The following is a 14,982-nucleotide window of genomic DNA, read 5'->3' on the forward strand; positions in this document are numbered from 1 at the left end:
CTGTCTTGCCCACCTAACTCCCTTTCGTGTCCAACACCCTTAAAGACAACGAATTCCAGATGCTATCTATCCTTTAAGTGAAAAGGCTTTTACTCACATCCCCCATGGGCCACTTGCCCAAAATTTAATGTTCCTTGGCCATTGAATTATCTACCAAATGGAACCACTTCTTCCCACTTACCCTGTCAGTTTGGTACATGTACATCTCTTTCAAATTTTCTCCAGTCTTCTTTTCTCCAAATAGCAACAATCATCAATGTTACTAAAATGGAAGAAGGTTCAACTGATGGATACCTGAAATTAAAAGAAAGAAAGAAAATGTTGGAAATACACATCTGTGAAGAAACAAACAGATTTTAGATCAGGTTGTAAACCTTTCATCATACTTCCTCTGACCTGAGATCCTCTGCCACAGGGAAAGCTTACTAACCAGGGTTATTATAATTATGTATACCTGAACCTTTCAATGCATTCCTTCCCCTCCCACCAAACAGCACCTCTAAGCTTCCTGCAAGGTCATAAAATACAACCAATTCTCAGTCTCTCTTCATCAAAACTGTTGAAATTTGGAAATCAAACACATTTTAACTTACATGAAATGCAAGGGCATAAGTGAAGTCAATATAACTTCCATTATTGGAGTACCTCGTAGAAGTACCAGCAGCTAGACTTTCAAATGAAATTGTGAGAAAACTAAACATAGTTTTATGGAAAACCCACTTCTGACAAATTTGGTAGGTTTTTTTTTTGAGGATGCAACACATTGAAACAGTGGAAGTAGTGGATTTGAACTTCCCCAAGGGATTTGTTTAGGTGCTACATAAGAGTTTACTGTACAAGAAAATGAGAAAATGGTTTGGTGGTGGTGGTGGGGGGGGGGGGGATATAATATATATGCATAAATAGGTCAGTGAATAATAGAAAAAAGTTGGAATAAATGGGTCAGTGTTGACAGCCATGTGGATCCATGCTGTGACATAAATGATGTAAAATACAATGGGTTAGCAAGCTATTAAGACAACATTAAGAGCCTGTGAAGGAATATAGATTAACGATTGGGAAAGTAGTTATCAGCTAGAGAATGACATGGAGAAAATGCAAGAGAGGAATGAAGAATGAAGAGAGGAATGTTCCTGGATTAGAGGGCATGTGCTACATTGGACAAACTTGGGTTGTCTTTTCTGGAGCAGCAGAAGCAAAAGGAAGATCTGACAGAGATATTTAAGATTAAGAGAGGCATAGATACAGTAGACAGACAGTAGCTTTTTTCCAGAATAGAAATACCTAATACCAGAGCAGACAATGCCCTGGATTGCATATCACACAGATAGCTAGGACGCAACGTTCATGGTTGACCACAACAGAAGGAGGGCTTCAATTGTAGATAGAAGTATTTTTCCCCGCAAGGTTGAAATGTCTAATGCCATGCATTAAAGGTGAGAGGGAGTAATTTGAAAGGAGATGCAAGTGGCAAGTCCCCATCCCTGCCCCACACAGAAAGCGGTGGATCCTTGGATTGCTTTGCCTGGGGTGGTGGTAGCAGCAGAAACATTAGCAACTATTAAGAGGTGTTTCGATAGGCACATGAATGTGAGGAAGGTGCTAGGATACGGACACTATGCTGGCAGAAGAGATTAGCTATTTGATTACTAATTTAATTGATATGGCACAACATTGCGGGCTGAAGAGCCAGTTCCCGTGTTGTACTGTTCTATGTTCTAAATGAAACTGGGATTCTGGAACAAAGCACAAAAGACTGGCACAAAGAAAGAGCAAACTGCTACAAAAGCTACTGGAATGTTACCATTATTGCAAGGGATTGTGATCCATATGTTTTGTCACTGTCAATGCAATCTTAATATCAGTAATGTTGTATCCTCCTGGCATTCTGAACAAACTATTCCCATCAGGAATCCCTAGTTCATCCATCCATTTCTACCAACCACCTCCTTCCATCTCATGGCACCTTCACACGCAGCCACAACACCTTGAACCCCTTTCTTTCCCATTCAGAAGTGTTAAAGGGAGGAGCAGCAATTCTCTTTAAATTTCATTTCAGTTTTTAAACATTCAGTACAATAATGCAATATCAGAAACAGGAGGAGTGAACACTTTGTGGAAAACCTCCATTCAGCCTGTTGGGCAATCCTGAGATTCAACTGCCAACTACTTCAATTGTCCTCACTCTCCTCTTGGCTTCTTACACTGTTCTACTGGAAGAATAGACAAAGCAGAGAGAGTGGATGTTGTTCCCTTGGATTTCCAGAAAGCCTTTGACAAGGTGCCGCATATGAGGCTGCTGAACAAGAGCCCACGGTACGACAGGAAAGATACCAGCATGGACATAAGATTAGCTGACTCGTATAAGGCAAAGAGTGGGAATAAAGTAGGCCTTTTCCAGTTGGCTGTCGGTGACTAGTGGCATTCCACAGGAGTCAGTGTTGGGGCACTAATTCTCACATTATATGTTAATGATCTGGATGACGGATTTGATGGCTTTGTGGCCAAGTTTACAGATGATCCAAAGATAGGTGCAGAGTCAGATAATGTTGACGAAGAAGGACAACTGCAGAAGGACTTGGACAGATTAGGAGAATGTGCAAAGAAGTGGTAGATGGAATACGTTGTAGGGATGTATATGGCCATGTATCTTGGTAGAAGGAATAAAGATTTAGATTATTTTCTAAATGAAGAACCAATTCAGCAATCAAGGATAGAAAGGGACTTGGGAGGAGGGTTAACTTGCAGGTTGAGTCAGTAGTAAGAAACACAATGTTGGCATTCATTTCCCGAGGACTAGAATTATAAAAGCAAGAACATAATGCCTTATAAAGCCTTGGCAGTGGACAAACCCCATTTGGAGAACAGTTTTGGGCTCCATATCCACAAAAAGATGTGCTGGCATTGGAGTGGGTCCATAGCAGGCTCACCAGAATGATTGCAGAAATGAACGAGGAAATGTACGAGGAGCGTTTGCTGGTTCTGGGCCTATACTCACTGGAGCTTAGAAGAATGATATATAGAAAGGCCCAGATGAAGTTGATGTGGGGAGGATGTTTCCAATAGTGGGAGAGTCTAGAATCACAGGGCAGTTTCAGAATAGAAGGATAATCTGTTAGAACAGAGATGAGGAGGAATTTTAGTCAGAGGGTGACAAATCTGTGAAACTCATTGCCAAAGACAGTCATGGGCACCAAATTACTGAGCATATTTAAAGTAGAGGTTGATATGTTCATGTTAAGTGAGGGCATCAGAGATTATGGGGAGAAAGGGTTTGAGAGGAAAATTAAATCAGCCATTAGCAGACTCTATGGGCCAAATAGTTTAAATTCTGTTGCTATGTCTTAGAGCCATGTCATGGAACTCACTGTTAGCTTGAGGAGCTGTCTATCATTTTTCATCCACCAGGTACATTGCATCCCTCAGGACTCAAAAATAGGTTTAACAATTTCAGATATAAAGATGTAACAAAAATGGCCAATGCTGTTGAAAAATGAGCCACATGAAATTTAGTTCCCCTCTTTTTCCCCATAGATACTGCTTGATTTGTAGACTCAATGGACCGAATGGCCTAATTCTACACTTATGTAGTATTTTCAATTACTGTTTTACATTTGTGTTAATTCCACAAGCTTCTATTCTGCTGGTACTATACAAGACTCTTGAATTGGCCTCTTGTACAATAAAGAGAAACTCTTAATCTACCCCTCCATGGGTCTTGAATGTTGTCTACGTGCATTGCATGTTCTCTATAACTGTAACATTATATTGTTATTGCTCTTCCTTCTATTATTTTGATTTACATAATGCTTAGCATGATCTGTTCAGATAGCATTAAAACAAAGTTTTTCACTGTATCTCAATATAGGAGACTATAATAAACCAATTACCAAGAAGACATTATTTTCACTAAGTCATTCAATATTCAACCTAGAAGGAAAAGCTTCAGAGAGATTCAGAATTTTCCAACACAGATGGTTAACACATGGCCTATTATAACTGTGCCAGCTATAAAATAGTTGCTTAATTTCAACCCATCTTGTGGCATTCAATCCACAGGCCTGTAGCTAACAGCTCATGCAGTACACATTCACGACATTTTAAAATGTATTAAGGGCTTCTGCCTCTTACCAGACGTTAAAGCAATGTGTTCCCAATCCCCACTGCCGTCCAGATGAAAATAATTCCTCATTCCCCTTCTTTAAACCTATAGCTCCTGGTTTTAAAAGCCAGCAGATGGGAGAAGGTCCATACCGTTTCCTCCATTTAGGCCCCTCGATTAAAAACCCCTCAGACTTTGCAGGTGCCGTGAAAATAAGCCCAGAGTACCCAATCATTCCTCACAACCAGAAATGTCTCTGGTGCTAACAGCATACTCTAAATTTTCCTCCGCACCCTTTCCAGTATAATCACATTTTCTGTGGAATGCAGTCACTAGTATATACAATCCTCAAGCTGTGGCCTAACCAGTGGGTAGTTTTAGCACTGTCTCCCTGCTCTTGTAATCTATGCCTTGGCTAATACAGAAAAATATTTCAGCTGTGACTATGCCACAAGGTCACTCGGCTTCTCCACCTTTCTCCAAATTGCCCCTTTTCTCCCCCCGCATGTTCCTTACCTTGTTGCAGCTCTTCACTTTCCTTTCCAACTAGACATTTGTATCTTCCCGTAGTCTAAAACAATCCAACTTCCTGTCAACCATTCTTGTTTCATTTGCAAGAATCTTTATCACACCTCCAATGTTTAAGTCTAAATCTTTAAAACAGAGCAAGAGGAACTGAGCACAAAGCCTTGTGGTATTTTGTATCTAAGACACCTTCCTCATTGATTTCCTTTATAAGCGTCCATGCTGACTGCCCTTCATTAACCTTCAATTCCCAAAATTGAAAATTTGATTTGTGCCTCAAAATGGAATTTAATAATTTCACCACTAGTGAAATCAATTTAACTCCTATATTTATCAATGTCAAGAATGTATTATCAAGGTATATATGTGTTACCATGTACTAACTTGAGATTCATTGTCTTGCAGGGATTTACAGAAAAATAAAGAAATACAATAGTACTATGAAAAACTAAACATAAACACTGACAAACTAATATGCAAAAGACGACAAATTGTTAAATAAAAAAATAAATATTAGGGAGAGAGAGAATCTGCGCTACGTCGAATGCCAGGTGAAAAAGAGAAGTCTTTGGAGTAACTGCAAGTCTGTGTCTTTGCTATCGCTTTGCTCACGCTTGAGTGCTTTGAAATGGTGCCGATGCTTTTTTTTTGCTGGTGGGGGGAGGGGGATTGTTGCCCGCTGCCGCTTACGCGCAGGAAGGTGGGGAGCTTGGGGGGACTTTGGGGTTCTTGTGTTTATCTGTCGTTCATTCTTTGGGGCACTTCCCTTATTTTGTGGATGTTTGCGAAGAAAAAGCATTTCAGGATATATATTGTATACATTTCTCTGATGTTAAATTGCACCTTTGAACCTTTGAGGACATAAACTGTGTCCTGGAAAGTGAGTCTGTAGGATGTAGGATCAGTTCAGAGCTGTGGTGACTGAAGTTGGCCACACTGGTTCAGGAGCCGGATAGTTGTTCCTGAACCTGCTAGTGTAGGACGCAAGGCTCCTGTACCTCCAGATGGCAGGAGTGAGAAGACAGCATAGTCTGGATGGTGGGGATCCTTACTGATGGATGTTGCTTTCTTGTGGCAGTGCTCTGTGCACGTGTGCACAATAGTGTGGAGGATTTGCCTGTGATGGACTGGGCTGTAACTATCACTTTCTTTAGATATTTCTGTATCTGAGCATTGGTGTTTCCATGCCAGCTGTGATGCAACCAATCAGGATACTCCCCACTGTGTACCTCTAGAAGTTTGTCCAAGTTTTACATGACATGCCGAATCTACACAAATTGCTAAGAAAGTTGAGGCACTGTCATGCCTTCTTTGTGATGGCACTTATGTTCTGGGCCCAGGACAGACCCCTTATATGAAAATGCCAAGGAATTTAAAATTACTCTCTCCACCCTTGATTCCCCGATAAGTTCTGGCACATGAACCCCTGGTCTCTTCCTTCTGTGGCCAATAATGTTTGGATTTGCTGATGTTGAGTGAGGGAATTTTATTTTGGTATTGTTCAACCAGATTTTCAATCTCCCTCCTGTATGCTGATTCGCCCCCACCTTCGATTCGACCAACAGTGGTATGACATCGGACCTGTACTTAGCCACAGTCACAGGAATAAAGCAAGCAGAGTAAAGGGCTAAGCACACTGTTCCATAAACGCAGTGGATTCCAGTTAAATGTGGCATTACTTAAATCGAGGCAGCCACTTAATTGGGATAATTCTTAAAGAACAAAAACTAATTGACAAAATAGCTGGAATTCCCTTCTTTTATTTGGGACATAATGCTGCTTTTTTTAAACTACTGTGGATTCCAGATAATTGGGACACATCTGGACCAATATTTTAACCCAATTAAGTGGCAACCCCAATTAGCCGAAGTTTCATTGAAATAGTTAAAAAAAGGGATAAAAAATACTGAGCAACAAATTATGTATTTAAATGAAATACAGAAAATAGAATACTACTACAGTATTATAAAACTGTGTATTAGTTCCTAATAGTTATTGACTGAGAAGTTGATCCAGTATACACTGACATGTTCTTTTGATTGACTGACTGTAAATGAATAAAATCAGTCTCCAAGAGGACCACAACCTTGTTGTGGTTTGGAGTCCTGTGCACCTCAGTGACTTGGAGAGCTACATTGGCTGGAGTCAGGGCTTTATGCTTTGGCTTTTGGTAGGGTCACCAATACCAAACAGCTAAAAAGGCAGAGGCCAGATTAAGAGTGATCCACCAGTCCTCCAGCTCAGGGCTAACAACCCTGACTGGCCGAACAAAATGGTTACTAAAACAGCAATGAAGAATCGTTCTACATCTGAGTGCAACGGTATTTCTGACTCTCCACCTGGGACTTGCCTGACTGACAGTAGTGAGAACCGAGGGGAAGCTACTGATATGATGAAGGAAGTCCTGAACACCACTAGATATGGAGGACCTTCATTGTTACCCTAAACGCCAGTAACGAAACAGGCAATACGCAAGAACAGTGCTTATTGTGGATAATGGACTGTCTTCACACAATGCTTTAGACAATTGCATCCTCCAACTCTTCATTTTCTTTGAAACATTCAAGATGATTGTCAATACCTTCAAATTCTTCTTAGTTCCAAACTTGTTGGAACAGTGGAACGTTTCATTTGGAACGTTTCATTTTCACTCCCAGCTGTTTCAGGCATCTCCAAGCCTGAAAGTTTGAAACTGCAGTGAGCAAACAAGTTCTGAATTGTCTTACTGTTTATTATTCGCCAACCATCAGTGAGAAAAATAGCTGATTTTTGAACACAAACACATGCAACTGACACTATTTAAGAACTGTTTAAGCATAGTGTAGTGTCTAACAGCCATACAAAGTGAACGCAAATTATGCTAGTTAGAACATATTCGGCAACAGTATCCTGCCCCTATTGAGCATCATAAATAAAGGAAATCACAGCTATTTTCTCAATTAGTTTTTGTTCTTTAAGAGTTGTCCAATGATTAACTGATGGCCAAATTAACCAGAATCCACTGTATTTCCATGAAACGTCGGCTAATTGGGTGAGCCACTTAATTGGGCCACAATATACTGATCCCAATTGTCCCAATTAACCGGAATCTAATGTACATCCAACTTAAGATGTATATCCCAAACAAATTTCACATGCTACTTCTTTAAGTGTATCATTGTTGTCACAATAGCAGAGGACAAACGATAACTATAAGTTATTCATTTGGCCTTACCACAATATGGAAAGGATAATCAGAAGGGTTGATGGGCATTATCAGAGAGAATGGATCACAGGGAAATAAACGGGTTGGGTGGGATTAATGAAATGGCTCCCTGAGCCATCATAGACTTGCTAGACTGAACGGTCTCCTTCTATGTTTTTCCTATCTTGTCCAAGGTCAAATTTTATTCTCTGAACTTAACCCCTCAATTTTGGCCTTAATGAGCTGAAAGCAGTCAGCGCAGTATTTACAAGCCAGCGCACTGTTTGAATGTGGAAATATTGCTATGAAGATCTGTTTGGAACGTCCACTCTACATCCCTGCCAATGAGGTATCAATAAGCATAAACAAGTCTAGGTTTAAGATCATTGTCATTGAATGCTTTTAAAACAGAAACCGTTGAAATTCCAACACATTTCATGTTTTGTTGAAGTATATCGAATTTTTGAAGACTTGATCCTGAAGATATTGATTCCTCACAGATCGTGATGACAGGCAGGCACTGACATTATCATGTACTTCCGGAAGCAGGAACACACCTTCAGCATATCAAGAGGAATAAGATCAATCTGAAGAAATTTCAGAGCAGAATTCAACTGAACCTTCAAAACCACTTGTCAAGCTGTATCTTTCTCATGAAGTCTGTCAACTTTATCCATTCCAGATATAATACTGAGTATGTTAGCCGCAGCTCGGTTGCTAGCACTCTTATCATCAGGAGAGTTGGGGTTCAATTCCCACTCCAGGGCAGTGCTGAAGAGGTGCTGCTGAAGAAGAGATGCTACCTCTTGAAATCAGATCCGCCACCTCCACTCAGGCAAATGTAAAATGTTTAATGATACCATTTTAAAGAAAGAAGTAGGAGTTATCCCCAATCAATATTTACTCCCCAAAATCTACAATGCAAACTAAAATTATCTGGCTGCTAAACTAGCTGCTACATTTACTACATTACAATCATGACTACCTGACACTTCATCAGCTGTAAAGCACACTGGATGCCACAAAAATGTGAAACACTTTAATTAAATGCAAGGTTTCCTTTCAAGTTCTCTTCACTCTTGTACCATGTTATGGTGATGAAACCTTAAGATCTGGGTTCATGATGTTTCAGTGTTAGAAGTATTTAATCACAATCACCTTAAACATAGGACTTTGATTTACTTAATACCTCATTGGCAAGAATGTGATGTGGACAGCTCCTGTGTGCTGATTTTATGTTTGCTTATTTCATTGGGTACATGTGGGATTTTATCGTTACTTAACCCCCACAACTTTCGTGTGTTTTACTTTACTTGAAGTTTATTTAACTGAGAAATACTCCGTTGCAAAAACACTAGAACTTTGACAAGTTGTCAAACTGCAGCAATTCAATGAAGTATGGCCTCATGCTTTGCTCCTCCCTCGTCACTGCTGAAGGACATATCCCTACAGTAACATTAATATAATTAAAACGATGCAAATAATGTTCCTGCACTTGTTCTGCTGCTGTATTGCTATGTCTCATACAAATTGTCTTTTGCAAATCCACTGCGAAAAAAAAGAGCAGGGAATAGTAACATTTGAATTGTTCTGTAAAGAAATGACATGGAGGCAAATAGACTAAATAATTACATGCAATGTTGACTGAATTGTTTTCTTCCTTTATTGCATTTCCAAATTTGGTGCCAACTAATTATATATTTCACAGACAGGAGATACGACTTCTATTAAACAAAGACCACCAACATATCTCAGAAAGATTATTGTGGTTCTTTAAAGTGGAAGTAATAATTAGGTGGATGTAGCAGAAATAACAAAAAAACCTCTTGTTCGACTAATTATTGCAAAAGCTAAATACTGAAAACTGAATATTTGTAGAAATTGCATTTGGAAAATAATCCTCCTTGGAAATACAGGTAAGTAGTGCAAAGGAGGCTAGTTTCTCTCATCCTAGAATTTAAAGCTAGAAATTAATTTGCATCATTAAAAGGGCACTGGTGTCATTGCACACATATTTTTATTGTGAGCCTGTATCATAAAGTTCTGTAAACTACGGCGTAAGATACCAGATGCTATTCTTGCATTTTTGCACCATCCTTCAAATGCAAATATTAAAGGTGTGGAGGTGGGGAGGAAAGCCCAGCGGGAAGACTAATGGTCATGGGCCCAATCTAGCACAGAGTGGAGGATACCTGGATACTGAAGATCAGGAATTATCAAGAAATTGTAATTAGCAGCTGGGAAGGAAACTGAAGTCCAAGAAATCACAGTGATGTCAGTAGACCCATGATGGGGTCTGAATCTGGTCACTTGCATCAGGCTTGAAGCAGCTCAAATAGGCCCCTTTTAAACCATGTAAAATGTCCCACGCACGTCTGACTATCAGATATGTAACTGGCATTGTACAAGGCAAATTTCTGAATTGAAGAGTTCTGCTAAATTCCAAAATGGCAAGAGTCAACCCAAAAACGTTTGAAATCTCATTCCACTCTGGAACAAGCAAATTCAGATGTGTGGCACCAAAAAAAGAGCTTTTTGCCTCAATTTCTACAACACAATACCTTACATTTTGAAAGAAATGAAGGGCATAATGGGTCTCCATAATCTTCAATGCAGAAAGGTGAGGTATGGTGTTCTGCAAGTTTATAAGCAGTGGGTCTCCATAAACTTCAATAATCTATCCTTATTACAGACAGTAAGATGAGGAAGGAAACACAGCTTAATTTCTTGCTCCCTAGAAGGAAATAAATTACTTTAATGATTTTACTGCTATCTAGAAATACAGGAACAGTTTCTATGGTTCATCATTTACTTGTTTGCCAAGATATTAGGGATGTTCAGATACGGAGTGTGATGGGTTACAAAATTACACATTGTTCTGTTCATTTTCAAATGTAAACTCCAGGGTTCTTTTGCATGCAACAAATAAATACTACAAGTTTGCATTGTATTAAACTGCAAGTAGTTGAATCTTTAGATATACATATAATTACATCAATTTCAACAAGTCAGAGATTCACAACAGCAAACAAGTGATGAAGGAGATCGAAAACATGGAAAAACTGTCCAGTGCAGCATCACTATTTCAAGCTTTGATGATTCTAAATACAATTTTTTTTTAAATGCATGTGTCATTTTGAAAACTACCACATAACAGCCATCGCTTCTATAATGAGATGATTCTGTCAAATTCTCCAAGAGGTACGATTGTATCAATAACACAAGAGATTCTGCAGATGCTAGAAATCCAGACCTACACTCACAAAATGTTGGCTGAAACTCAGGTCAGGCAGCATCTATGGAGAGAAATAAAGAGCCTACGTTTTGGGCCAAGATCTTCATCTGGACTGGAAAGGAAGGGGGAAGGTCAGAAAAAGGCCGATGGGAAGGGAAGGAGTACAGATTGAAAGGTGATTGGTGGAACCAGGTGAGGGGAAAGGGAAAACATGAGGAAATGTGCAGATGCTGGAAATTTAAACGACAACACACACAAAATGCTGGTGGAACACAGCAGGCCAGGCAGCATCTATAAGGAGAAGCACTGTCAACGTTTCGGGCTGAGACCCTTCGTCAGGAGGGGAAAGGGAGGTGACTGGAGGGAGGGAGAATGAAGTGAAAAGCATGGAGGTGGTAGATGAAGGAGGAAGTATCTGATAGGAGAGGAGAATGGACCTTGGGAGAAAGGGCAGGAGGGGCAGCAGAGAGAGGTGAGGAGAAGAGAAGGGGCAAAGGGGGAGCCAGAGTGGGGAATGGAAAGTGAGAAAAGGAGGAGAGGGGAGAAATTACAGGAAGCTGGAGAAATCAATGTACACGCTGTCAGGTTGAAGACCACCCAAACGGAATATCAGGTGTTGCTGGTCAAACTTGAAAGTGGCCTCTCATTGTAGTAGAGGACCCGAGACTGTGTCAATGTTGAGGCTAACGTTGATAAGTTATGTTACCACTTAGGAATGAAATAGTGACACCAATTTGCCAGTCAGCACATTGGCTCTAGGAAATCCTAAAATAGCAACACTGCTTCACAAAAGTAAGTGGCAACCAATATGACAGGTTGAACCAGAAAAGCATCTTAGCAGTATAGCTTATGAAGTGAAAGAGATATTATACTACAGTTTGTTAACTGAAAAGCTTGAATATTACCAAAGTTCATAAAAATCACAGATTCAAATTCTGGTTAAGCTGCTGGCTGGTCTTGGCAACCTTGAGCCAAAGAATGAAAATAAAACCAAAGTCGCAACTATTTTTAATAGAAGGAATCATGGTGAAAAGTAAATGCATATGGAAATCAGCAAAGAAACCCTGCTCCAATGAAATGGATAAATGACACTTCCTGCCCAACTCAAAAATCAATAATAACCATTGTTTAAAATGTCATGCCTGAATTATCGTCCCAGACTCTCTGGAACATTCCTTCAATTCTGAAAAAAAGTCACAGAAGGAAAAAGACGCATTCTAGGGAAAAGAATATTTTGAAATATTTATCCATAACACTAATTCCATTGAAGACCCCCAAGACATCAAAATAAACTACAAGTTCAAAGTGCTATATGAAGAATTGTTAGCAATTTTATTTTGTTCACCAAAAGGAAGAAAATAGGCAAGTCACTTGGGTTAATAACTAGTGTGGGTATGGAGTGGGGTACTGATCCAAACAGTCAATTCACTTATTGTAACATCAATAACTGTACAATGTACTCCAAGAATTGAACACTGCATAGTAGCTTCTTCCTGCCATTCAGCATCTGTGCTTTCATTGGGAAGGTCTCACTTTTGACACTGCTGATACAGTTCATCTCAATATCTGTTTAGTGGCTACATACACCCATATAAAGTACTGTACTATCAATTCCAAGATCATTGAAATTCTGCAGCACTTCACACCAATTTGATACAAATTACAAGGAATTACTTGTATAAGAACACAGTATTAAGAAATTGGGGGGGGGGGGCTCGAAACGGTTCTACTTTTCACTTAGATTATATGTTGATTTGAACCTGGCATTCGGCTGCATAACCTTGCATTTGTATGGTGGAATTTGCTTATATAAAGCAAAAGTGCTCAATTGTACATTACTTTACATTACATGTACATTACATTACTTCAGCGAAATTATCCACCTAATTTGTACCGGGATTAGTTGGGTTGGGACACACAGCAAATACAACTTCTTCATACCATAAACTCCTACATGTATCACCTTTGCGCATATATACAGACTCCAATAACAACAGAAAATGCGGGAAAACACCAGCAGGGGCACAGGTAGTAAACATTTCGGGGCCAGGGTCCTCCAGCAGATCCAGGGTTCTGATGAGGGATCCCAGACCGAAAACATCTCTTTGTATAAGACAGAATACGCTGCCTGACTTGCTGACAGTATCCAGCTTTTCTACTTTTATAGCAGTACTTACAGAGATGGGATACATTGCAAGCTGTTTTTTAAAAAAAAGGCTTCGTTTTCTTAAATTAGATCATACACATTAAACCATTGGAGTTGCTGAATGAGATGAGGTCTGAATGATTACACCATGTCACAGGCATCCTGAAGTATAGGCAGAATTTCAACAGAGGCCTTTCTTCCGAATCAATGAGGTTGTAACTCCACACTTTAAAATCCTCTCGTGATTCCTTTAATTTAATTCTTGCACTAGGTCAGAACACAACTCAGGAGTCTCAACTTTTGCCCTCTAACTTACCATGCTGACGAAAATTAAAGTCTTCGGGTTAGGCTGAGCTGCATTTCATTCAGCAGCCTCTCCTGTCGCCACTCAGGAGAAGAGAAAGCCCCAGAGCCCTGCCTCGCCGCCGTGTGTGGACTACGAGCCTAGATGCGGCGTTCAAGGAAGCTTTCACTTCTGCAGCCCGAGCTTGCAACGTCATCACATGCCAACACACCAAGGATCTGTGACAACCCAGTGCCGAAGCGTCGGCGGAACTGAACAAAGCATCCCGTAGGAAGAGGCTTTCTGCATTGGAATTAAATGCGAAGAACCGTCAAACCCTCAGCCTCACTCTCCCTTTCACGGCGATTTTACTTGTAACGCGTGATAATTACGTACACGAACATTTGCAGCACGTCCTTACATGGACGCGTGTGTAGCTATTTGACAGCGCTCGATTTCTCTAGGCATGCCTTTAATCAGGCCGTCAACACTTCAAGCAAGAGCTTCAGACTGGCTGTTGTGAAGAATGCTGTTCTTCAGACTGAACTGCTGCATCTGCTCTAATCAGCTGGGGAAAATCTGCATCGAGCAAATTAATTAACAAATCCATTCATAAGCATTCAATTTTCACCGGTGCATTTTAACAATATAATTCACAATTTATGTTAATAACTAAAATATTTCTGGTAGCTACTTCGAAGATTGCGAATTTTACAATTATCTTCACTTTTATACTTTCTACTAATACGGGGAGGGGGTTATTTAGTTGATCAGTTCAATGCTGGCTAGAATTTCTTCCAATCCCCCATCCCTCTAAATCCAATTCACTTATTTTCCCTGTCACCTATACTTCCTCGAACACCTATCAATAAAGCCCGGGACTGTGCTGCCACACACCTACACTAAGGCAATTTACAGTAGCTAGCTAATTTACCAGCATGTCCTTGGGATGTGGAAGGAAAGTGGAGCACCAGAGAGAACGTGCAAACTCCACATAGGCAGGTATAAAGGTCGGGGTGGAATCCGGGTCATGGTGCTGTTAGAGCAGCACTAACCCCTGTGCCTCTGTGTTACAGCATGAAATGTGATAATAACATATTTATTAAATAGGTGCAATTAAAAGGGAACAATTCCTTGCCTTTGAAATTATGAAGGGAAACTAGGAATTTGCCATTGTTCAAGGTTTGGCATCCGATGACTTACTAGAACAATAAACCATATTTCAAAACATAGAAAGCATGTATGATGTAGCTTTGCTTCAGAACACTATACAATAATACGTCCTCAGCCTCTGCACCAAGCAACTCAAATCCCCAGGGATTTCAACCCGCACCTACTGCAACTGATGAATTCTCTCTGAATTCATAGCCCTCGTAGCCTTTCCTAATATGACAATCCACAAAAGCTCTCCTCTCTCTATTCATAGCCATTCTTCCAACCTCACCGTTTCATGTGGCCTTTACATTCTAGTCGTGCTTATCATGGATATGGTGGGCAGACCACGTTC

The 14,982-nt window shown here is 40.1% G+C and overlaps 1 protein-coding gene across 1 annotated transcript in view; it reads right to left on the minus strand.

Annotated features, from left to right (window-relative positions):
• The window catches only part of LOC140729623 (uncharacterized), a 71,188-nt gene extending 57,339 nt beyond the window's left edge, over positions 1-13,849 (minus strand). The window contains exons 1-2 of the mRNA XM_073049589.1: positions 13,509-13,849; positions 182-294 (exon numbers count right to left, since the gene is read on the minus strand). The gene's annotated coding sequence lies outside the window, so the exon portion shown is untranslated. The remainder of the gene's footprint in view (positions 1-181; positions 295-13,508) is intronic.
• Between the last annotated feature and the right edge of the window lie 1,133 nt (positions 13,850-14,982).

This window comes from Hemitrygon akajei, chromosome 6 (assembly GCF_048418815.1).
Source record: "Hemitrygon akajei chromosome 6, sHemAka1.3, whole genome shotgun sequence".
NCBI lineage: Eukaryota > Metazoa > Chordata > Chondrichthyes > Myliobatiformes > Dasyatidae > Hemitrygon > Hemitrygon akajei.